This window comes from Chelonia mydas, chromosome 3, assembly GCF_015237465.2.
Source record: "Chelonia mydas isolate rCheMyd1 chromosome 3, rCheMyd1.pri.v2, whole genome shotgun sequence".
Taxonomy (NCBI): Eukaryota; Metazoa; Chordata; order Testudines; family Cheloniidae; genus Chelonia; species Chelonia mydas.
In genome coordinates, this window is record NC_057851.1 from 158,669,150 (window position 1) to 158,693,092 (window position 23,943).

Sequence of the window (23,943 nt, forward strand, 5' to 3'; positions counted from 1 at the left end):
GTGCACATACCAGGTTATGAGCCCAGGGAAAACCTGGCAGCTTCCCCCTTCTCCTGCCAAGTTATCATTGAGAAAACAGACAGGCAGAGTGACGTCCTGGGTCAGACTGAGTGCGGATCGACTCTACCAAGGAAACAGGGAGGCCTCCGCATCCTCCGAGCACCCGCCCGTCCCTTGATCCCCTTGGAACCGGCCTCGCCCGGCGCAGAGCAGCCGCTTAGGGGGCCCCGGTGCCGCGGGGCAGCCCGCTGATCCCCTGGCCAAGGCATGGGGAGGTGGCCTGGGCCTGCCTCGGCTAAGCCTCCCCCCTTCGCCGGCTGAGGTCGCGGGAGCCCAGTTAAAGGAGGCGTGTGTAAAGATTTTGCAATGTCCCTGCATGGTGTTGTAGACTTTCCTAGCAAAGAAACCGGCTTCGGCTTCTTTAAAATTCCCGACGACTCACCTGATTAACCTGCCTGCGGTTCTGACCTGACCAGGTAAACCGAGTCCCAACCTTACCATCATGCACATCTGCAGACTGACACTGCATCTGGGGCATGTTTTTGATTTGAGACTAGCAGCTGATAGAAGCTCTATCCCCCCCCCCCTTCAGACCTTGTCAATTTCACTTGCTTAGAGTCAGTCCCTTAAAAAAAATAAATAAATAAAAACCACACAACAAAGCCCAGGCCCCAGGGATGATCGATTTTCAGCTCTTTGGCGTTTTTTAAAGAATATATTATATAGAGAGATTGGCATTTTTTCTGCTGACAGATCCAAACGCAGCAGGTTTTGTCCTGCTTCCCCCCCACCCCCACCCCCTTTTCCCCCTTCTTTCCAAAGGATCAAGAGTGCTGTGAAAGTGACAAGGTTTTACCGAGCCGGAGTTAGGGGACAGGGTCCTTGGGGTGGCTTTTGCTTTTGCAAAAGGGGTAGGGGGACTTGACTTTACAGCGGTTGTCACTGTGCGTGGTGGCCGCTGCTGCTCCTGCTCCGAGTGTGTCTCGCAGCCTCCCTTAGCTCCCCTCGCAGGGAGCTCAGAAGTTCCGCGATCCCCAGCTCGCTGCTGCTACTGCTTTGCTATCTCGGCCCCCGGGTTGCCGAGAGCAGCCCCCATCGGCCAACACGATGCAGTGGTTCCCCCTAGATTAAGCTCCGTTAGGCTCTAAGGAGAAAGCGACGGACCCAGAGACAGAGAGACGCTTCCCTTTCCTCCCCCCTCCCCTTCTTCTTCCTTAAACATTTCCATGAGTGATTCACAAGAGCCAAACAGGCCTGGTGGAAACTCTGTTTGTCACTGTGGTGGAGGGGATTATTGTTGTTTATTATTTATTATGTATTCATTTATTTCTGTCTGTAGCCTGGTTGCTTCAGTGATGTTGTGAATTTGCCCCATGGGGCTGCTTGGCTAGGAAAGCACGTTTGCTCTGTTTGTGTTGTAGTATGTACCAGAATCAGTGGACATACAACCTGACACGTCTATACACACAAAGAAAGCAAGTCATTTGCAAACAGAATCCGGGCGGACAAAAGGAAAGTGTGGAACGTAGGATGTAGTCTTCATCTTGGCGGTACCCCAGCTCCAATCTGGAGGGGTTTTAGAGAAGTGATCTCATGTTGCTGTCTAAATGTGATCTGCCTGACAGGTTTTTTTTTTTAAACTTAACAGTAATGCTATAAAAGATAAAGTGGTCTGAGGATATGTTGTGAAGTGCTGCAGGGGCAGTACTCTGACTGCTTGGTGTACTGTTGTTAAAAGATTTTGCAGGGTACCAAACATCACATAGGAGGAATGCATTTCAGAAATGAGCAGAATAATGAAAGCGGCAAATAAAAATGAGTAGAATTTAAAAAGAAAGTAAAGTAAAGGAGGAGGGTGGGGGTAGAGAGGATGGAATCAGGGGCCTTGATCCCTTTTATTGTTGTTTTTAACCCCAACTGTGTCATTTTGATGTAGTTAAGAGGACTTTAACAAAACATACAAATTGAGACAGTACCACAGTCTGTACGAGGGAGGGAAATTTGAATGCCCTTCAAATAAAAGACAGTGAAGAATTATGAACATAGCTCCTTGGTTGTATAAGGGAAGTACGTGAGCTGTAGAAGGCAGTTAGTGGGGAAAACAAGATTTTGGAATCTTCTGTTTTCCTTGCCACCCCCATCCCATTTTAAACGTGAAGAAGTGTAAAGCTTTGATACACTGCATCTCAAATGTCAAGCTAAAATGTGAGTACTTGCAAGATAACCCAAGTTAAATTGTACGCATGGACAGTCAACCCCTTATTGCACTTCCACTGAAAACATCCAAGGGCTTGGGACCAAGAAATGATTTGTATGGTTACATTCTTGTTCCCTGTATTTTAAAGTACCAGTGTAACAAGTGAATTTTTAAATGCATAAACTGGAATCTGACAGGTCTCCCCTAGGGGGACTTTACAGTTTAAAATGTTCAAGATGCAGCAGGAGGTAAACATGGCATTTGATGTGTTCAGTATCAAAATACAACTAAATCAATGACAGTAACTGTGTGCAATACCTCATTTATTCTACACTATTTTTCAGAAATTAAATGGTGACTATTAGAGTACTATACCCATATCTCAAACCTAGCACCACTTATTACTGCAACAGTATTTCAATATTAAGTGATCTTAAAGATAGTTCATCTTTCATTTTGAATCCTGAATTTGAATCAGCATTAGAATGTCAGTGCTGCAAGATAAGGTATAACAAACTAAGCAGACAGCTGAAGGGCTCCTGGTGAAGGTGTTGCTGAGAAGGATATCTTGGTCTGTTCTCAGTAACCTTGTTTACAGGGACATTTCAGTTGCAACCAGAATTTCAGCAAGAGGCTGCCTAGACTAATGTCTGTGTGTTTGAAATTGATTGTGAGTGCTTTTTCAGTATAAACATTATATATGCCTTAATAGCATACTCATGCAAAACTTTGCAATTGTATAGGATAGGGAAAAAAAAGTATTTATAAAATTTGATTTTGGTTTTCTGATGTGTCATCCAGAGGTAGATATACTGGCTTTTTAAATGTTATATATAGGACGGACGGACGGACGGACACACACACACACACACACACACACACACACACTTTGATTTATTAAATTACAAAGTCTTGTGGGTTTTGAATGTATTTTACAGCCCACCAAGTAAGTTTAAGGTAAAATATGAAAATACAGAATTTATGCTGTGATTTACTGAATTTTAGATAGTTTGTTTTAAAATTATATTTGGAAAATTATCCAAATGTAGAGACTTGGTGTTAAATGCCAGCAGCCACATTAATGAAGAAAAATGCTGTTGAAATACTTTTGAATAATAAATAGGATATGTAATGGTCAACCGCAAGATAAAATTTTTACAGTGTTTTTATGGCTCTAAATTGACTGCATTGTAAACCAAGCTTACTATTCTATTAAGTCATCATACTTTTCAATTATTTAACATTTCTAGACAGGCAATCTAGTATGGTCTTCATTGTGCATATCAGAAAATTATATATAAGGTAGTAATTGCTTGTTGTTAGTAAGTGAGGGCTTCGTTTTGGATCAGGATTGAATTTTAACTTAGGACAAATATTACAAAGTATGCACATAGAAAAAATGATATGGAAATAGTCCTACTCCTATGAAATGGGGATAGTTACTGTGCTGAAATGTACCTAATACAATTTGAGATCCACTCACTAAGAAACCTTGACAGTATCTGCCTTCCAGGTACTGCGCATTTGGAAATACTATATCTCCATTTAAATGCAGATCTTCAGTTTTCTCCAGGGGGCAGTTGGTGAATCTTTCGATTGAACCACTGGTACTAGAAAAACTAACTGAAGATTTCCCCACGAACAAGAGACTCTTTCAAGTCTGCCTGTTTGAAATAATGATTATAAATTTTTCGGATATTGCAGTTTTATATTGATTTTAAATACCTTTCAAAATCAAACTAAGGGAATAGTGCATTTTACTCTAACAAAGCAGTTTCATGTTTCCACTCTTATGTGGGAGTCTGAGGAGATATTATAACCATTAAAATAAGTTCTTTGTTTTTACACTGGCATTGTGTTTGCAAATTTCATCAAATGGACAGGGCAGTCTTCCTCTGATTTTGACCTAGATTCCTCTTGATTATTCCTTGACAACTAATACCTGATTATTTCCCACTGTGAAAATAGGTGAGCAACTGTTGATGCTCTCTAGATGCGGCTGCATGGGTGATGGGCACTCATATGCAGTTAACTCCGTCCCTCCTCAAAGACTTTCTTACTAGAACTGTGTGAAAAATGGTGCTCCACCAACCAGCAGATCATGCAAATATTTTCCTTGGTTGCGATCCATGTGGGTTTGCATCCTTTGGGTGTGGGGTTCAAACAAATCCAACATCTCACAGCCAAACCGTATTACAGCTGCTGAGTTTATTCCAGCTGGCATGCTGAAAACAGGAAAGTTGGCTGGTTGCTATGATAAATTGGGCCATGTTTGCTTGAAGCAGAAACCAGTATTACTGGAACCCAGGTCCAGATTCACTGGCATCTACGCCCATATTCACCTAAAACTCAATGGTCGTTCATGGTCATTAGGAATTAGTCTTACTCCCACTGAAGTTAATGGTGACTACTCTCCTTGATTTCAACGGGAAAAAAGATCAGCCCCTTAACAAATGTTTCCACAAAAATGCTCAGAGTTTAGAGTTTCTAATGGAAACCAAAACTAGGCAGGTTTCGTACGCAAACATTTTACATGTCTTAGTTAAATGTGTGAGGCCTAACTCTCCTCTCACTTAACGCCAGTGTCACTCCTTGGACATCAGTGGAGAGTTACTTCTGGTTGGCAAAGGTATGAGTGAGAGGAGAATCAGGCCCAACAGTTTCATAGCATGTACACTTTTATTAGTGTGTCAATCACCGAAGATGGCCCTTTTCTGTAAACTTGTGGTAAGACTAGCTTGTTGATGTGAGTTAAGATTGGCACTTATTTTACAAAAGCATTTTTCCTTTTTTAATATGTGGGCACAGTCCCTTATTAAAACCCAGATAGTAAGGGAAAAGAAAATGGAACTTTTTCCAAACAGCTTTTCTGATGGGGAATCTAGTGGCAGTTGCTTTGAAGCATGAGTAATTGATTATCATACATTTATTTTAAAAAGCAGACATAACAGGGAATCTAACGTGATGTTTTGGAATATATCTGCTCCCCACAATGTTCTTGAGAAAAATGTAAGGTTGCAGGCATCATTTCATGCCCTGTATGTTTTTGAACATAAATCAAAGAAATTGTTGGAGAATTATAGATGTTCATAGTGACTGTAGCTATAATAAACACATGCAGTATATATTTTCCAAGCTGTTTTGTATGGGTGAAAAGCTGAAGCTGACATTTTGTATGAACAATTCAACTTAATCGCTGAAAATTTATTTCCTAGTTAGTGTGGATTACCAGTGTAGCATAAGGTCATACACCTTGGCTTGAGTTCATCTGGTTTTGAAGCCGTGGTTAAAGCCGGGAAAGAATTTAAATTAGATTTAGATGCCTAGAATTATTTATCCCAAATGTCACAGTTACAGTAATGCCTCTGTGGTGGTAGTTATAGCTATGTTATAAGTAGTATTTATATCTATATTGTTATTAGTGCTATTATTTTATTATTTATACATGGCTCAGAAGTGTGCTGGGCATGTTACAGAACAAAAAAAAGGCCCTGAATGAAAAATCGTACAATCTAAATTTTATGCAAGACACAAAAAGTGACGGTAATAAACAAAATGGGGATGATGGGGCAACGGAAGGTGATGTGGGCAAGGATTATAACAACGTTATAGCTGACATGTTTACTCAGTTTAGGCATGTGCATATCTTGATGGCTCTGTTAATTTTGATTAAATGTTTGTAGCTGACAAAAGCAGAAGTGAGTTTTTAGGAGGAATTTGAATGAGGAGAACGTGGTGACTTGTTTGAACAGGAATTACGAAGGTATTTCATGCATGGAAGAATATAGAGAAGATGGAGCAGAAGGAAGAAGAGGAAGGCAAAGATTGCATGTTGCTCTGATTGCATGGTGATGGGACAAAATAAATACCTAGACTGGAGACAGAAAGACCTATATGAATCTGATTCTGCAGTTCTTATTTGGGCAAAACACATATTGCCTGAGTGAAAACTGTATGATTGATTTCTTGGGGCCTGGTCATGCAAACACTTACTATTGAGTGTAGTTCTTACTACTTTGAGTACTCCCATTGAATTCAAAGGGATTATGGCTCTTGTGGATAAAGTTGTGTGGTTAAGCACTATTACGCACCCCAGCAATTCAAAAATCACAAGTATGGCTCCTGAAATCATGAGATTAGCTTAAAAAATCACGTGATTTTTTTTTGAAAAAAATCATAAATCTTGGTGGGGTGGTTTATTGGCTTTCTCATTTCTGAGCCTTCACGGTGCACCTGAATTCCATTTTCAACCTTTTTCCTGTAACTGCAAGGGCTAGAAACTTCTTTTTTTTAAACGAAAGTGAGACTCTCACATTATCACTTCACTCCAGGCGCTGGGGCTTTAAGAAAATCAACAGATATCGCAAGACCAATCATGGAATCGTGAGAATCAGTACCACTGCTTAAGTGTTGGCAGCACTGGGGCCCTGTGTGATTTTTTTTATTATAAGGACCTGTTTTTAAGGATGCCTTCACACCGTGTGAATGAAATTAATACATTTTTTAAGCTGTTACAGATCAGGGATTTGGGGGGCTGGTCCCTGTGTTGGCCTCAATATAGACTGGTGTCCCCGTGCATGAACCCCGAGTTCTGTGCAGTTAAGTCAGACCAGTCCCATCCTGTACTAATCTAATTAACTTGTCCCCATCCCCATCCCCTTCTCCTCATACTCCACTTCTATATACTATTAAGGTGTATAGCCCTCCTTCACTGCAGTACTCCGTTACTGCTTCCCCCAAGAAGGCCCCTGCCATGTGCCACTCTCTCCCCCTTCCCACTAAAGAGTAGACAGAGGGACCCTGCGGCCCAGGAGCAGGCATTGGTTTCCATGTGGGGAGAGGAGAAGTTGCAAGGAGCAGCTAGGCCTGTACGCTCTTCACTGGAGGGAGCTGAACCTCCCAGCCTGTGAAGAATTCAGCTGCTCAGGGCCTGCTCCACTCCCAGCTCCCCCTCCATTTCTATTAATAATGTAGGGAGCCAGTCTGTTTGCTCCTTACCCAGGTCTTACCCTCCACATATATGTTGGCTCTTACTGTCCTTCCCTGAAAGCTTCTCATCTCTCTCTGCTCCTTGCAGGAGGGGAGGAGGGATGAGAGTGCAGGAGATCCCAGAGCTGCTGGAGAAAGGGTCTCCTCTTTCCTCTATCCCACCCCACCAGCCTGCCTCACAGGGGGCACTTCTTGAGAATGAAGTGCAGGAACAGGGAGGGAGACACAGCTGTGATGCAGACTGTACTACCAATGGGATACATTTGAGAGGTCGGGGGGAAGACGGGCTTTTGAAATTCCTGTGTGCTGGGTTGTTGGGTTCCATGTGGGCTCAGTATGTGCTGTCAGAGGGGGGAAAGTTGAGGGAAGGGGAGTCTCTGGATCTGCATTTACACAGATGCAGTGGCTGGGAAACCCCATATGGGAGACATAAAGAGTGGCTGCTAATCCTGGCTGGATGTCCTGCAACTCTGTGACATTCCCCAGGTTTGAGGGGTGGATTTTGTCATGCCCACTAATTTTAGAAAAGGACAACTGCATAAATCCAGAGTACTGGGCTTTATGCAGGACTCAGGAAGGTCAGTCTTTGTGGATAAGGACTTCTGCACATAAAGGCTTTTGGGCAGTAATCTTGACTCACTGAAATCCTTATCGTCATAAAGACTTTATTATTGATTCATTGATTGAATGAATTAGTGCCTGTGGATCCCAACTGACAAGAGGGTCCCATTGCACGGGGCACTGTACATATGCATAAATTAGAGACAAATCCTGCCCTGAAGAGATCAATCAAAATAGATAGGATAGAGAAAGGGGGGAGAAGAGGATATAACATAAGAAGAATATTGGGTACTGAAGCAATAGTGATTTGCCCAAGTCACAGGGGAAGACTGTGGCAGAACCAGGAGTTGAACTCTGAGTTTCAGTCCATTGTCTTCCTCCCAAGCATCTCCATTTCACAGATGGAGAAACTGAGGCACAGAGACTCTGCTCCCACTGAAGTCAATGGCAAAACTCCTTTTGACTTTAATGATGCAGGATCAGAGAGGTAAAGTGCTTTGTTCAAGGTCACACAGCAGAACCAGGTCTCCTGAGTTCTCACTTAGTAGCACCACACTGACTCTTTTACTTCAGTGCCAAAGAGATTTCTCCACCCAACAGGAGATGTTAACTCATTTTCCCAGTGGAGACACTCCAGGAGCTGACAAGCTCCTCTCCTCCTGCAGGAAATCCTGGGAACGCAGCAATTATTTGAACGTTTGTTGTTGTGGAGGAGGATATATATGTTCAATGTTAATGATGGTCTTGATACAGACTGTCTGTTACCATTGTAATTTGGGACAGGTGACCACTTTCTTAACCAATCAGATTGATTAAAAAAATTCAAGGAACAAGCAGTCTGATTTTTCAAAGGCGCTGAGAACCTTTGAAAATCAGGCCAGTAACATACCCACTAGGGCTGCCAACTTTCTAATCTCACAAAACCGAACATCCTATCCCCACCCCTTCCCCAAGGCCCCGCCCCCTTTCTCATCCGTTCCCCAAGGCCCCATCCCATACTCACTACATTCCCTCTCCCTTGGTGGCTTGCTCTCCCACACCCTCAGTCACTTTCACTGGGCCGGGGCAGGGAGTTGGAGTGCGGGAGGGGGTGAGGGCTCTAACTGGGGGGCGGGCTTCGGGGTAGGGCCAGAAATGAGGGGTTCAGGGTGCAGGAGGGGGCTGGGGCAGGGAGTTGGTGTGGGGGAGAGGGTGAGGGCTCCAGCTGGGGGTGTGAGCTCTGTCCTGGGGCCAGGGTTGATGGGTTTGGGGTGCACAAGGGGGCTCCAGGCTGGGGGGTGGGGCCGAGGGATTCGGAGTGCAGGAGAGTGCTGCGGGCTGAGGCAGGGGGTGTGTCGGGGGGTGAGGGCTCTTGGCTGGGTGTTCTGGTTCTGGGGTGGGGCCAGGGTTGAGGGGTTGAGGGTGTGGGAGGGGGTTCTGGGCTGGGACAGGGGGTTGAGGTGTGGGGGGGTGAGGGCTCTGGGGTGGGGTTGCCGGGTCTCAGATGGGGCCAAGGATGAGGGGTTTGGAGTGCAGGAGAGGGCTCTGTGTTGGGGGGGCAGGGGATTGGAACGTGGGGTTGGGGCGTGGGCTTACCTCTGGCGGCTCCCAGTCAGTGGCGCAGCAGCGGGGGGGAGGCTAAGGCAGGCTTCCTGCCTGTCCTGGCACTGCGGACCGTGCTGCACCCCAGAAGCAGCCAGCAGCAGGCCGGGCTTCTAGGTGGAGGTATACAAGGGGCTCTGCATGCTGCTCTCGCCCGCAGGCACCACCTCTCCAGCTCCCATTGGCCAGTTCCCAGCCAATGGGAGTGCGGAGCTGGCACTTGGGGTGGGGGCAGCGCATGGAGCCCCATTCTCCCCCCGGCCTCGGCGCCAGACCTGCTGGCTGCTTCCGGGGCGCAGCGCGGTGTCAGAACAGGTAGGGACTAGCCTGCCTTAGCTGGGCAGCACCACCGACAGGACTGTTAATGGCCCAGTTGGCAGTGCTGACCGGAACCGCCAGGGTCCCTTTTTGACCGGTCAAAAACTAGACACCTGGTCACCCTAACACCGACATAACCGTGAACCCCAATTTTACATGCAGGTATGTACAATGTGCACACTCATGTATGTATATCAGATATACATAGAATCTCAATTATTGTGCTGTTTGAGTTCTTGAACATGGCTTGGTTTCTGCCCTTTGGAACAAAGTTCAGAATATTAGAGAAATAACACAATATACTACTAACTACTACAGTCATAGTGCTTAACAGGAGAAAGGGTGTTGAATAATCTGAGTCAGGGGTTCTCAAACTTCATTGCACCGTGATCCCCCTTCTGACAATAAAGTTACTATATGACCCCGGGTGAGGGGGAGGGTCGGAGCCCTGCCGCCTTGGGTGGGGGGAAGGGAGCTGCAGGCCAAGCCCTGCCGCCCAGGTGAGGGGAGAATGGGCTGCAGCCTGAGCCCCATTGCCCCAGGTGGGGGTGCAGCTCAGGCTTTAGCGCTGAGTCCCAGCAAGTCTAATGCTAGCTCTGGCGACCCCATTAAAATGGGGTCGCGACCCACCCTGGGTCCTGACCCACAGTTTGAGAACCGCTGATCTAAGTGATCGTAAACTATCCTGCAAATGTCCAGAACAAAATACACAATAACTCTTCTTAACTGGACTCTATGATTGTGTTTAAAAATTGAACCGTATTACATTTCCCTTTGATTTTCATGTTTGTGGCCCAGAAAAGAGAAAACTGACCCCCTTTTAATAAAAGCACCTGACATGCTGTTCGGTCATGTTCTAACTGCAATGTATGCATGTTCCAGTTACTATTTGGAACATTATCCAGGGCTAAATGTTACAGTAAAAAAAATCATGATTAATAATACCAAAAATAATTACCCAGAAAGTGTGTTGCTCAGTTTGAGTTGCAGCTCCTTACCACAGAAGTCCATATAGCTCCCGCGGACTGTTTCAAAATGTTGTTTTTCTGGGTTTGTTTGCTTACTTGGACATCACTAAGAAACTGAGACCCACCACATCAAGATTCGGAACTTTCTCCTTCCCCAGGTTATGGAGCGTTTGGATCTGAAGTTTTGGTTAAGACTGCTATAAAAATAGTAGCCAGCTCTGCAGTTTGGCTCTGAAACAGGCTCCTGAATCCTTGCAAAGTTTTCGGTTTTTGGAATCGGAGGATTTTATTCTAGTAGGACTGTCCCAGAAAGTTTGACATCGGACACTGGTGGGGAAAGAATCAAAAACAAATCATTTGCTCTATATCTGAAAGAAAGCTAAGAAAAGAGTGTGACTGATGTAAGACAGGGTCAGAATGAATTTAGGACAAACACAGGTTGTGTACAGCACCTGCTATAACAGTTCCAACACATAAAGTGCCTTAGGGCACAGCTAACACCTTATCACCTGCAAAGCCCACAATCAAGACAAAGCAAAACATACTTGGACAAATACTACACTCCTTACTCAGTCTTGACAAAACCCCATTGAAATGAATGGGAGTTTTGCTTGTATCAGGAATGATTAAGGACTGCAGGATTTCAGCTCATTGTTAGCAAAAGTGACACAGTAAATACACAATTTTAAAAGTCCTCCTGGACATGCAGCAAACCCACTTATTTTAATTGTGTGAAGTTGTCCAGGGTTGCTCTGCTCCCCAGAGCTTGGCACTAGCTCCAGTGAAATGTGATGCCATTGGTTTTCAGTAAAGGGTTCTTTCTGCAGGGCTGCAAACAGAGATCAGCTGCTACTGTGTATACACAACTAGGGAGCAAATCAACCAGCACATTTAAGCAGCCTTTTTAACCCTGAGACTTTCCAAGATTTCTTCTTTACACAGGAAGTTTCCTTTCTATTGTCCGATTTAGCATTTTGCTCATGTAATCAGATCAGAGCTAGGATCATTGCTGCACAGTAGAAAGGCTTCCTTAAGACATTTGTCCTTGAAACTGCACCAAACTCTTGGAAGAACCCAGAACCTGTAAGTATGTATGATTTAGGCAACAATAGCACCGTGCAAAGCTGCAATCAACCATTATACAATATCCGATTAGCAGTGCAGTAGGGATTTTTTTTCCAGACGTTATGTTACATTCTTTTTCAATTCGTTCTGAGGAAACAAATCAATTCGGGCTTCTGATACAGTGACTTTGCAGTAGATGAGCTAGTAATATGTTTGATTTAACTGTTTGTTGCTCTCCTGTATCTTGTGGGACAATTATTGTAGCCAGCAAACAGGAGAGAACTTTTCTTATAGTATTAGGCATTATAAATGTGTGTCGTCTCCATCTTGTAAATAAGTTTTTGTTTGTTTTTTCAACCGCACCCCACAACGAACAGTAAATAACAGGGCACGTAGAATTAGTTCACGTAGTCCTTAAGAGCAATAAAACATATTAGTTTGCTGGCTTAATTTACTAGTAAAGAACATTCCACTGTTGTTTTGTCTTAATTGAATTCTACTCAGTGCTGTCTATTCTGTGTTTTACTATCTTGTCTGTGTCTGTTTAAGTTACTTTGCTGGGACTGCAGTGTGGTTAGACCTGTGTTTAAGCACTATTTATATTCCAGGCACATGCCTGGTAAAATAAGTGCTCAAGATTTAAAAGCTTAAAAAAGGATAGTTTTATTAGCCTTGAAAGCTACAGAAGGCACAACATGGATGAATGTCAGATGTAGACCATAGAACCTAAGTCTCCCATGCACTAAGTCAGATCTCAACACCTTCACTCTTGCAACTACAACTAATAAAAGCCTTGAGCTCCCTTTCTATAAATTTTTAATATGCAACAATACTTATGTTTATAAGATTAATTTCTCCCAGGTTAGCCTGATTGATAGCTGGATTGTGGTTTCTTAAGAGCTTTCTCCATGAAACTCACAGAAGAGCTGCATTCCATTTAACTAGTGAATGTAAAAACTGGTAACCATGGATTCAGCCACCACTAACTGCCGGGTGCAATGACTTGTTGTAAACAATACAAATGAGCCAGGATAGCAGAATCAACCAGACATGAAATGATTTTAATAGAAATTACGGTAAAGGTCATGTGACACCGTATCAGCTTGTATTCAGTATTAAAGGGAAAGTATTTCAATTTTTCAGGTTCAATTTAAACTGTGTATCTCCACCAGCCCCACTGTTGCAGTAGATCCACTGAAGGGGAAAAAACACTCTCAGGAAATGTTTCTGTTTAATTACATATTATGACTTAGGCCATGATCCTGAAAACACCTATGCACATGGTTAACTCCTGTGAGTAGTCCCATTAAACTAAAAATCAGTGTGACTACTCATGCTTACAATTAAGGGTATGCATAAGTATTTGTAGGATCAGGCCCTTAGTGGGTAAGTTACTATACAAAAGATCTTTGTAATTTAAAGAAACAGTCAATTAATGCTTAAATTAAATTGCAAAATAGAAGTTTTAGTATTTTGACAAGAAGGATAATAGGTTATATCTGTCGTGGAGGTTTTAAGTGTTATGACTTTCATTTCTCATTCACCATTTCCCAATCCCTGGTCTTAATTTATAGCCTCTGTCTTTTGGAGAATTGATAAAGCAATGGTGTCAGCTAGTATAATACTGCATGATGATAGGCACATGCAGATCGTGTGAGCAGTGTGTGTCTTATCTCAAGATTTTCCATCCCACCAAACCTTTGCTGACTCCTGACTGTCATGTGCCTCATCACTTACAAATTCTAACCTTAACCAAATCCCTTTCCATGTGTGTATATGTAGACATATGTGTGTCTGTATGATCATTTCCCCCTTCCTCAAAGCCTACAACATTCAACTATTATCCTCCATTAATCTAGGGTGCTTCCCTTTGCCACGCCTGTGCTAACCATGTAGAGTTTGTAAAACAGAACATGATAATAAAACCAAACAAAAATACCCAAGAACTTTGTCAGATAACAACTCCAATGATTGTAAATCTAAGTCCACAACTCTCACATCCCAAAAAACCCTCCCCTAAGAACTTTAACCCTCTTCTATTGTTTTTGTCACCCCTCTATCAACTCTCTGTGGTTTCTTGTACTTATGTCATAATGTTATCTGGATGAATGCAACTGTAAGCTCCTTGAGCAGGGAACTTGACTTATTTCTATGACTGTAAAGTGTCACACACAGCTATGTCATATCAGTAATGACAATATATAAAGATTTCAGCCAGGAAGTGTTTTGTATTATTTATCATCACCCTGTTAGAATTGACCAGCATATGTCAGGCGTACAGGGTTACAATTAAAAAGTATATAGCTAGATAAAGGGACAAATCCTGTTTGCTTTACTCTTTTGAGTAGTCCCACTGACATCAGTGAGACTCCTTGTGTGCGTAAGGAGAGCAGGATTTAGCCCACATGTAACAATAACAGGCCACTCACTACATATAGGCCCTGTTAGTCCGACTTCTATTGAAAAGAAGTGCATTTGAAAGGCAAGTAAAAGGAGAGCTCTCTGATTAGATAGGTATGTCAGAAAAATCTGTCAAATACAACAAAGACCTTTGTCATTGTTTGAATTGTGTAAGTGTTAAGATTTCAGTAGCGCACAGAAAAGAGGGGGGAAAATATGATTTTTGAGACAAAATAGTATTTTAAAAATGTGCAAATCAGGCCCTAACATAACCCCCCCCCCCCAAAAAAAAAAAAAAAAAAAAAGGGTGATTTAAGAGTGAAGATACCATACAACTTTTCATACACAGACTGACAGAGATCTAGAATTAAATCAAAATGTTCGGAGAAGAATCAAGACTATTATCCAAATAAATTATAAAACAGTACTGCCTCCCCCCTAACGTGTGTTAATTATTGAACAAAAAACCAGGAAATACATTCATATTATTGGGCCTGGCAGAAGCAGTGATCTTTTGAATGTATCAAGGAGGTCTCTGCCTAGAAGATAACAAAGAATTCAGGATCAGACATGTGCAGTATGGCTTCAGGGACCCTGTAAACATGGGGCAAGTGGCCGCCTTCCTTTGTTTCAAGTGGGTATCTTTACTGACTGTGACATCAGTTTTTCTCTATCTGATGTACTTTGAAGAAGATATTGGATTTATGACCTAAAACTTTGAGAAGTTAGAGAATGGGATGACAAAGCACTTTTTCCAACAGGCAGAATTGGAAAGTTTTCCTGTCACTGGTCCAGGATTCATAGACTATAATGGTGGGCACCAAAAAGAACTTACACAGAAAGAGAAGTCTATTTTGAGCCGAAGTTACCAGAAAACCTCTTTGCATACTTGAAACTGAGACACAGACACATAACACTTAGTGAAGATTCAGGGCACACAAGTTTTTTCTTTTCTTCTTTTTTTTTTTTAATCGTAGAACACAAGATAGAGCACATTTTAGTACACAGTGAAAGTAATCAATGATTACCATTAAGTATTAATAATTAATAATATAGTTGATGGCAGCCTTGCATCTTGTAAACATCCCTACAGCTGATCTGCAATTAAAAAAAAGAAACAAATCTGTTGGGATGGGTAGTCCAGCTGGTTTTTTATTTTAACTGAACTTTTGCTACTTTTTCAGTGTCTAGGGTACCAACATGTTAGCACTTGAGGAATGTTTGTTTGATTTTTTTGTTTGTGAAAATACCAGATGGACAGTCCTGATAACTATACATTCCTGGTCATGTTAGTGTAAGCTTCCGCAAACTGAGTCAAAATAGGTTTGGAAGTACCACCTGAAGGGATGAGAGAGTGATTCAATATCCAAGCTCACTCAGTACTTGGCTTGTTCTGTGGAGGCCGCCAAAAAGGGTAAAAAATGTGTTGGTGTCTTTTGTTAAGTGGGCGCCTGACTACCAGGGACTGGACTGAAGCCACAAATTCATTTCATGTGGACCACTAAGCAGCCATCACCAAATATCTAGTCATCAATATTTCAGAACATTGCTATTTAAATTCCTACATGTTTCAAATATTAACAGTATTTATAACAATACAGTATTTGTAGATTCAATTTCTAACGTGGTTTTACAGCACAACTTGTATGGATAACACAGGCCTTACCCAACTGAAGTCAGTGGAAGGCTCCTGTTGACTTCAGTGGGCAATGAATTGGGCCCATAATGATTTCAGTTGTCTTTTTTTTTTTTTTTTTTTTTAATTTCTTTTTGCTTTTCAAATTTACTTCTTTTCTGGGGTCGTCAAAGGTGTTATGTTCTTCAGGACAATAAAATTGTCTTGTGGTCTAGAAACAGAGTAATAATCAGAACCAGCTGGATTAAAATTAACTTCTTCTGACTTGAGCACGTGTTTGATAATGCTGAAATATTCTTCCATTGTTTGTCTGTACCAGATGATAGACTGGCATAGACAAACAGTGCCAGACTGGCCATCAGGATTCTGCATGCACACGCTTTCTCTTTCCTGATAAGGCTTTAGTGTTTTGTAGTTAAAACTGGGCTGTTGGACCTGTTTAGTCTTATGCTAAGAATTTAAAAAGTGACTAGTGATTTTTGGGCACCTCTGTTATCAGGGGCTGAACTTGAGACCCCTTTAAAGGGGCCTGATTTTTCTGAGGATGGGTGGTGCTTAGCACTTTCTGAGAATCAGTCCCCTTTAAGGGGTCTCAAGTTGGGGACCCAAATCGCTAGTCACCTTTGAAGATCTTGGCCTTAAGCTTTTTCAGAGCTGTAGCTGGATGATGACTTGGCTTGGAGTGGTGTTTTGTGAAGGCAAAATGAAACAATGGCTCAGAAGTAGCTGAGAAGGTGATCCTATGCCAGCACTGATTTTTAGCTGTACTTGTGCTATTTCATGTGTTCTAGCAATATCTACTATTTTATTTAAATCCAGCTCAGTGTCTTGAGTTATCATCAGACTTTCATGTATTTTTGTTCAAATAGGCCCAGATACTGTCCTGTCCCAAACTGATATCTCCTTAAACTGTCTTTAGCTAATAGCTTTACCTCTATCACATACTGCTCTATGAGTTCATTTGGACCTTCTATATTATTATACATGTTATAGCTTTTGTGGGGTCACATTTATCAAACCTATTGTAATATGGCTTTTCAGTTCTTTCTTTCTTTCAACTGACATTTTTTATCCACATTTTTATAAATGTCTTTACTTTTCTCTCCAGTCCAGATTAACAGGTAACAGCCTTTTCCCTCCTCATCTCTGGATTACAGGCGACCCTGAGAAATGAACTTTTCCCTCTCCTCATGAAGGCTCCTGCTTTTCTAGTTCATCTTGAGTAGCTGAACTGGGTAGATATTTTTTTTCCTTAGGTTGCATGTACACTTCTAGAACTTCTTATAGCTGTGGCCTTGTCTACACTAGTGCAGTAAATTGACCTAAGTTATGCGACTCCAGTTACGTGAATAACGTATCTGGAGTGGATGTAGCTTAGGTCGACTTACCGCGGTGTCTACACTGCGCTGCATCGATGGGAGATGCTCTCCCATCGACTTACCTTATTCTTCTTGTTCTGGAGAGTGCTCTGCCATTGATTTAGTGGGTCTTCATTAGACCCACTAAATTGACCCCCGCTGCATTGATTGCAGCAGTGCTGATCTACCAGTAGTGTAGACATGGCCATACAGTGTTATTGTTTACTTCCATGGGTATAATCCTGTGAGCAACAACTCTGAACCTAAGAAATTATTCTATTATTATTTATTATTTGTACTAGGGTAGTGCCCGCTGGCCTAGAAGTTATACAAACAGACAGGGGTGCTGGAACAATTTGTATAGTGGGATGCTGCTGATGGAAACAATGTGTTGGTTATTACTACTTTAAGTCAGGGGGTGTGGCAGGAGCCCTAGCATCCCTAGTTCTAGCACCACTGCAAACAGATAGTCTTTGCACCTAAGAGCTTGCAATTTTACAAAATTCTTGCTAGAGAGATTCTCAGGTAGTGAACAAACTTTACTTGTAATAGCAGCTACTAAAAAGAATTGCATCACAAGTAATACGCCATTTCTACCAAAATTTAACTGCCTATACATTTAGTTAAACAAAATCTGTAAGATGGTCTATAATAGCTGGTGACTTCTGGTTATATTACACATGTATTTCTAGAACAACTGTTATATATGTAAATCAGTTAGTTTAAGTGGTAGCGTATGTATTGTAAACTGGCCTGTAGATTTCAATTCGATAAACTCCTCTTTACAAAATAGCATATATGAACTCTAATGAGTTAATTTTGGTATCGTAAGACTATGAAAATTGATACACGAGTCAAAAGAAATATTTCAGTTTTGGTTATTTTAATGGAACTAACTACAGCATTTCAAGGACAAACTATCTTGTAAAGTCCATCAGTGTGGTGTGTTGTATGTGATGCTCATTCTCAGAATGGATTTTCCAAATCACCCCTTTTGTTTGTGAAATACATGCTACAATTAGCCAAATATGTTTAGACTTTTGTTGCAGAAAGTCTATTTCTAGTTTTCCCTGAAGATGTTAAAATTCTACATTCAGTGGCACAAATTAGATGGAGTGATATAGGTTGCATTAAAAAAAACAATTGCAGACCAAGAGCAGCAGAAATCTGGTCATTGCTTTTAGAATGTCAAACTAATGGTTAATGTATGTATGGTTAACGTATGTACCCAACAGAAAACGTATGCTGGTCAGCAGATGCTCTGTCTTGGTAACTGCCAGAACACTTACTGCGGCATGTTTGCTAAACCCTATATACAGCACCTCTGTTCATTGGGTTACTCATTGAGCTTTTAATAGTCAACTTAATTTTAGTTAAGGTTCAGTTTAGTAACTCTAGAAATTAATGGAAAATATTCTCCGTGTTAAACTGGTAAACTGTATTAAACACGATATGCATAGAGGTAAAAGATAAAAGATCAATTCCTATGGATCCTATAGTCACAAGCTTTTAAGGATAAATTACAGAAACTTGTAATTATTGTGGGTAATCTTGCAGAAAATTAAATCTTGAGTTTGCATGTGTGAGGAAGTTTGGTCTCCTTTGCTCACCATAGCTGTGTTTAAAAGCAGCTCTCTGTAGTGTGGGCTCCTTGGTTACCTGTCAGGATTGGTGTTTCACTTCACTGCAGGTAAAATGCTGTTTCTAAGGCTGGCTAAATCCCTGGCAAAAGCAAGAGGTCTTATTGTCAAGGCATGTTTCTGAGACCTGTAGTTCTTACTTTCTCTGTCTCTTTGGAAGTGGCTGTAGAACCTGCTGAAGTTTACAAGGTAAGAGGGAAAGTCTGTTGTTTGACTCTTTTCAGATATATTTTTTTATTGGTTGTTTCATGGTTTCAGACTCCTGGTGGAATACAAATACAAACCACAGGCAAGACATTTTGTCCTACTTAAATAAGGTCTAATTTAACTGCAGAGGGCCAGTTATTACCCTATAGATTGAAACACCGGGGACTATAAATATAATTAAGAACTGGTTAAAAAAAAAAGACAAAGGCACAGTATGGCAACAAACAAAAAGCAGCAAGAGGTTTTTCTGTTAATTTTATCAAGGGAATGTTTTAAAGTGATCACGAAAGATGTCTGTCTGGTGTCCCTGGAGAATAAAAGCCTCTGTTTCCCACAGGACAGGTATTACAAGGAGATTTGCAGTGCAGTCTTTCTCACATTGTCCTTTATGGCCTTGTCTACATTAGGATTTTTCAGCCCCATTAATCCCAAAAGGTGCAGCCCCATTGTGGGAGAGGCATACTATAAATTTAGCAGGTCTTAGATTTGACTATTCCAAGCTGGTCTAGCATCAAATACTTAGGTTGTTACCAAAACTGAAATGGAAGATATCAAGGCATTTAAAAATCTCACTAGAAATAAATGTTCTTAGTAGCAAAAGAAAGCATATATTAGCAGTAAGGGGTACTCCAGACTTACCAAGGGGTGGGATAGTCTTTCTCACAATAGCAGATGCAATTCTGCTTCAGACAGCTGAAAAGGATTCACTTGGGAAGAGCTGCATGCTTTACCAATGTCATAGACAGTCTTTAGATCCTTCTATTTTATAATCTTGCCCATCACATTATGTGATTTCCGCATAGCAATTGAGATATCTGCAGTGATTTTATTAACTATTAAAAGTATTTGCTTTGACTAACAAGGAGAGAATGTGTTTTAGTTCTAATGATCAGCGGACGGGGAGTCAAGACTTTTGGACACTAATAATAAAATAGATCTATAAGTAGGGATGATGATAATAATAATAATTAATAAATATCTACCTTGTAGGAGTATTGTGCAGTTTAATTAGTGTTTGTAAAGTGCTTTGAGTGTCTTGGGCGAAAGGTGCTATAGACATACAAAGTATTTCTCACTGATATAAGGCTGTATTTAGGCTCTCTTTTTAATCACTTTTATTTATAATGAAACCTTGAATATCAGTTCCAGCATGGTTAGCTACCATAAATGATGTGATAATGAGGATGGAGTATAGGTCACAAGCCTGCAAATATGTGTGAGGAGATGGTGAGCTTAACTTACCAGGTGAAGGAAAGGTTAGTATACCAACTGCATGAACACTTCAAAGCGTGTAGATAGTTTGCTGCACTAACTTAATTATCTGTGCTATAGATATGTTTGACAAACATATCTATAGCCCAGATACTATTACTTCACAGTGGGAGATAGCAGAGTGCTTCTGTTTGGTTGGCAGTTTACTGAATCCTTCCTTCTGCTTCCCTCCATTACTCTTTCCCCCCTCCCCTTAATCCATTTGATGAAAGGAAACTTACTCCTTTTTTGGTAATGGCAGAAAATATTTTAAGAAAGGCAGCGTGCAGCCAGATAGGATGGATTTAAATGATTCTTAAGTGAGACTGATAAGAATTCATCTTCTTTTTAATCCATTGTTAACTGAGCACCTAAGTAAAAGCTGTCTTTCCCACCCCCACCATCCTTCATTTCTTCACTGAATTGTGTTTTGGAGCCAGTTTTGTTTCTCCATGAAAGAATGCCTCTGATCATTATATAATGCTATAGTATGCTTTTGAGCAACTGAATGTTGTGGACTTTTCTGCAAATGGTGTGATCTGAAATGTAAAGAGGGAGCATTACCAACACCACTCATCCCAGCAAAATTGAATGAAGTGCCCTGTTCTTTGTCACCGAAATGTGGCCTGCTGTAAGGCTGTTGGTAAGCTGTGGGCTTTAATAGGTAGAGACTGTGGGGAACCTCTCCGCTTTTTATCCTTTCCCCGTCTGTAAGGTCTCTTACATAGGAAGGTACTGTTTTTTTAAATATGGTTATTTTAATACTGATCCTCTGAGGTTGGCAGGTAGATGAGGAAAGAGAGAAGATCATGACAACATGCTAAAAAAAGCCAAAATGTTCTGTGTAAATAAAAATGGAGTAATATAAGAATAAAGCAAACGAAATGAATTCATACACAAGGGGAATCCATTTTAGGAAGGCTCTTAATTCCAGTGCTAGATTACCCATTATGGAAAAGTGAAAAGCATTAACTAAAAGAGGCACTACAAGTATCCCTTTAATTCAGTGAATTCAGTTGCCAATACTTCTAACCAGAGATAGCCACTGGTAAAATCTAGATTTTTTTTTTTTTTCCCCCAGTACAACAATGCCTTGGTTACAAACACAGACACAGAGGTTGGATATGTATTTTTTTTTTTGTATGTACAAAAAGATTATATTTTGTTTATCTCTATTGTATCAGTTGCCCATGTATACTTAATACTGAATTTTGTTATTCAACAAAGACTCAGGAGTACTTGTGGCACCTTAGAGACTAACCAATTTATTTGAGCATGAGCTTTCGTGAGCTACAGCTCACTTCATCGGCTCATGCTCAAATAAATTGGTTAGTCTCTAGGGTGCCACAAGTACTCCTTTTCTTTTTGCGAATACAGACTAACACGGCTGTTACTCGGAAACAAAGACTCAAAATCCAGAGACACAGGCCAAATTCTGTTCTCAGTTACAGTGGTGTAAATCTGGAGTAAATCCATTGCCGTTAGTGGACCTACTCCAGATTTCCACAGGCGTATCTGAGACCAGAACTTGGCCAATGATCAAGTCAGTAATTTTCTGATCTGAAGATGCAGTTGATAAGGCATGTTTTAGTTATATGTTCTGTACTAAATCTAGTGCCTGACAGTTCTTAAGAAAAGCCTCAGCTAAACTGAAAGTGAAACTTTCAGTTTATCCAGGTTTTTATTTGTTGTGGGTTTGTTTGTTTTTTTTGTTGGATTGAATTTCATAAAGAAACTATTGTATTGTAATAATTCCTACAAGCTTTGGCTATTTCTTTGTGGGGGGGAAAGTACTGACCTTTCCCTATTTTTAATAAAACCTTTATGGTTTTCAGTTTGCCTCCTCTATGATATTGCAGGAATTTTTATTTTGTGTTGATGGTCAGGGAAATTCTATTTTCTTCTGTATATAAGAGATTTGAAAAGTCTTTGGGATGATGAAAGTAAATCAAATTTATAGACCTGATTATCCTCTCACTCTTGTGTAACTGAAAGGAAGATCATGTCCTATGTGCTATATTGCCTATACATGCAATGTTACATGGAATAAAATAAGTGCATTGTGATCCATTAATTTAAGCACAAGATATTTGGAACAACAAGTTAATAAGAGCAAGCAATCAATGGTAAATTTATGAGGCAAAATATTGCCCTTTGGTGACATGTGCATCTCCCCTTGCGAGTTAATAGAAGATGTGCATACACCTAAAGGAAGTAGTGTGGTCCAGTGGATGGGACAAAAGACTGAGAGTTGTGGCTCCATTCATGGCTCTGTCTTTTGTAAAGTGCTTTGAGATCTCTGGGGATGAAAAGTGTTATAAAACAGTTAAGTATTGTTAAGCCTGCTCCGTTAGACAGTTGGCTTTATTGGTTTTATTTATTTTATTTTATTTTCTGGTTTGTGCTTTGTCTGAGAAGAGACTACTAAGAAAGCCCTTTGTGCTTTAGCACTGGCGTTTTCCTTTGGCCTCCTTTTTCTTGCTCATGCCAGTGCTACTGAAAGTTAAGGGACATGGCATTTATTTACATAGAGTGAAGTTACATAAATAACAAGCATATTGTAATAGATCATCATTAACATGAACAAATAGTATTTATTTATTTATTTATTTCAAATACCTCTGAAATAACTCCAGTCCCTTCCAATATCGCTATGCAGATGTGACAGGAACAAACACTCTTCCCCCTTAGTATTCATTTGCCTGGGACTACTCCTGTGTACTTGAAAAGATCCATCCCCAGTCCCTTTTCCAGATCAAGGCTACTTCAGTGGCAAACAGACAGAACTTCATGGAGGTGACAGAAAACCAATGGATAGCACCTAAATTCCATCCACCACAGATCTGACCAGCAGTTCCTTACTGTGTCACCCCACATGGCATTGGAAAGCATAATCTCCAAGGAGTTCTATAAATACAAGCTAAGATCCCTGAGAGCTGATCACGATCTGGAAGGAATAATATGTGCAGTGTATTGTAAGAAATTACCGGCTCCCTGGAAAGCTCACAACACAATCTTTCTGCCTAGATTTCTCTTCTGTGTGAACCTTATGCACCTCACCTATCTCTTTGTTTCCTACAATATGTCATTGTTGGTCAATGCAGTTTTTTCAAACACCTTCCTAGTAGTCATATTTTTCTTCTCATTCCTTCCTTAAATGTCAGCCATCATGTCAGAAGATAGACTTAGAAAGCAGTGTGTATAATAATTGCTTCCCCGTCATTCCCCCTTTTCCTGTAGCTTGGTTTTCTCCAGCTGTGCACCATAATTTTGAAAACTACTTTTCTGTTGCACCCAGGACTCAAACAAATGCCCACAAATCTATTTCTGCTTCCTTGCCTATTGGGTATCTGCTGTAGAGAGAACATAAACACAGAAATAACTGCCTGACCTTGTTCCTCTTCTGCGCTTCCATTTGTGTTTAACATTGTATAAATTCACCAGAATGCCCCTGTTTTTGCTTAATCCTCTCTTTGGCAAGTCCAGCTGTGCACTTGAGGAAGCAGTATTGTGCCAAAATCTGCTGGGTCAGAACACGTATGGAAAAAAAGATCCTCTCCTAAAACATTAAATATAAGGACTGGATATTGTTCTAGTTCTGACTTGCAGAAGAGGACCATTCTCTTTTTTAGAATTGCTTAGGAATAGTGAATGTGTAGGCTACCGAGTCATTGAATGTTATATTATCCTGCAATTGCATAATTTCAGCTACTCATTTTTGAGGGAGGCAGTCCATATCAGTGGTCAAGTAGCTCCTCCAAAATGCTATTTG

At 41.0% G+C, this 23,943-nt stretch overlaps 1 protein-coding gene across 6 annotated transcripts in view; it reads left to right on the forward strand.

Moving 5' to 3' along the window:
* ESRRG (estrogen related receptor gamma) overlaps positions 1 to 23,943 on the forward strand; it is a 533,318-nt gene that overhangs the window by 84,481 nt on the left and 424,894 nt on the right. Inside the window, exon 1 of one of the 6 annotated variants that reach the window (XM_043543653.1) lies at positions 322 to 476. The exons of 3 other annotated variants lie outside the window; for them this stretch is intronic. The gene's annotated coding sequence lies outside the window, so the exon portion shown is untranslated. Of the gene's footprint in view, positions 1 to 321; positions 477 to 11,484; positions 11,698 to 18,743; positions 18,903 to 23,943 lie in introns of those variants that run through there. 2 more of the 6 variants (XM_043543652.1, XM_043543654.1) reach the window with 2 other exon arrangements.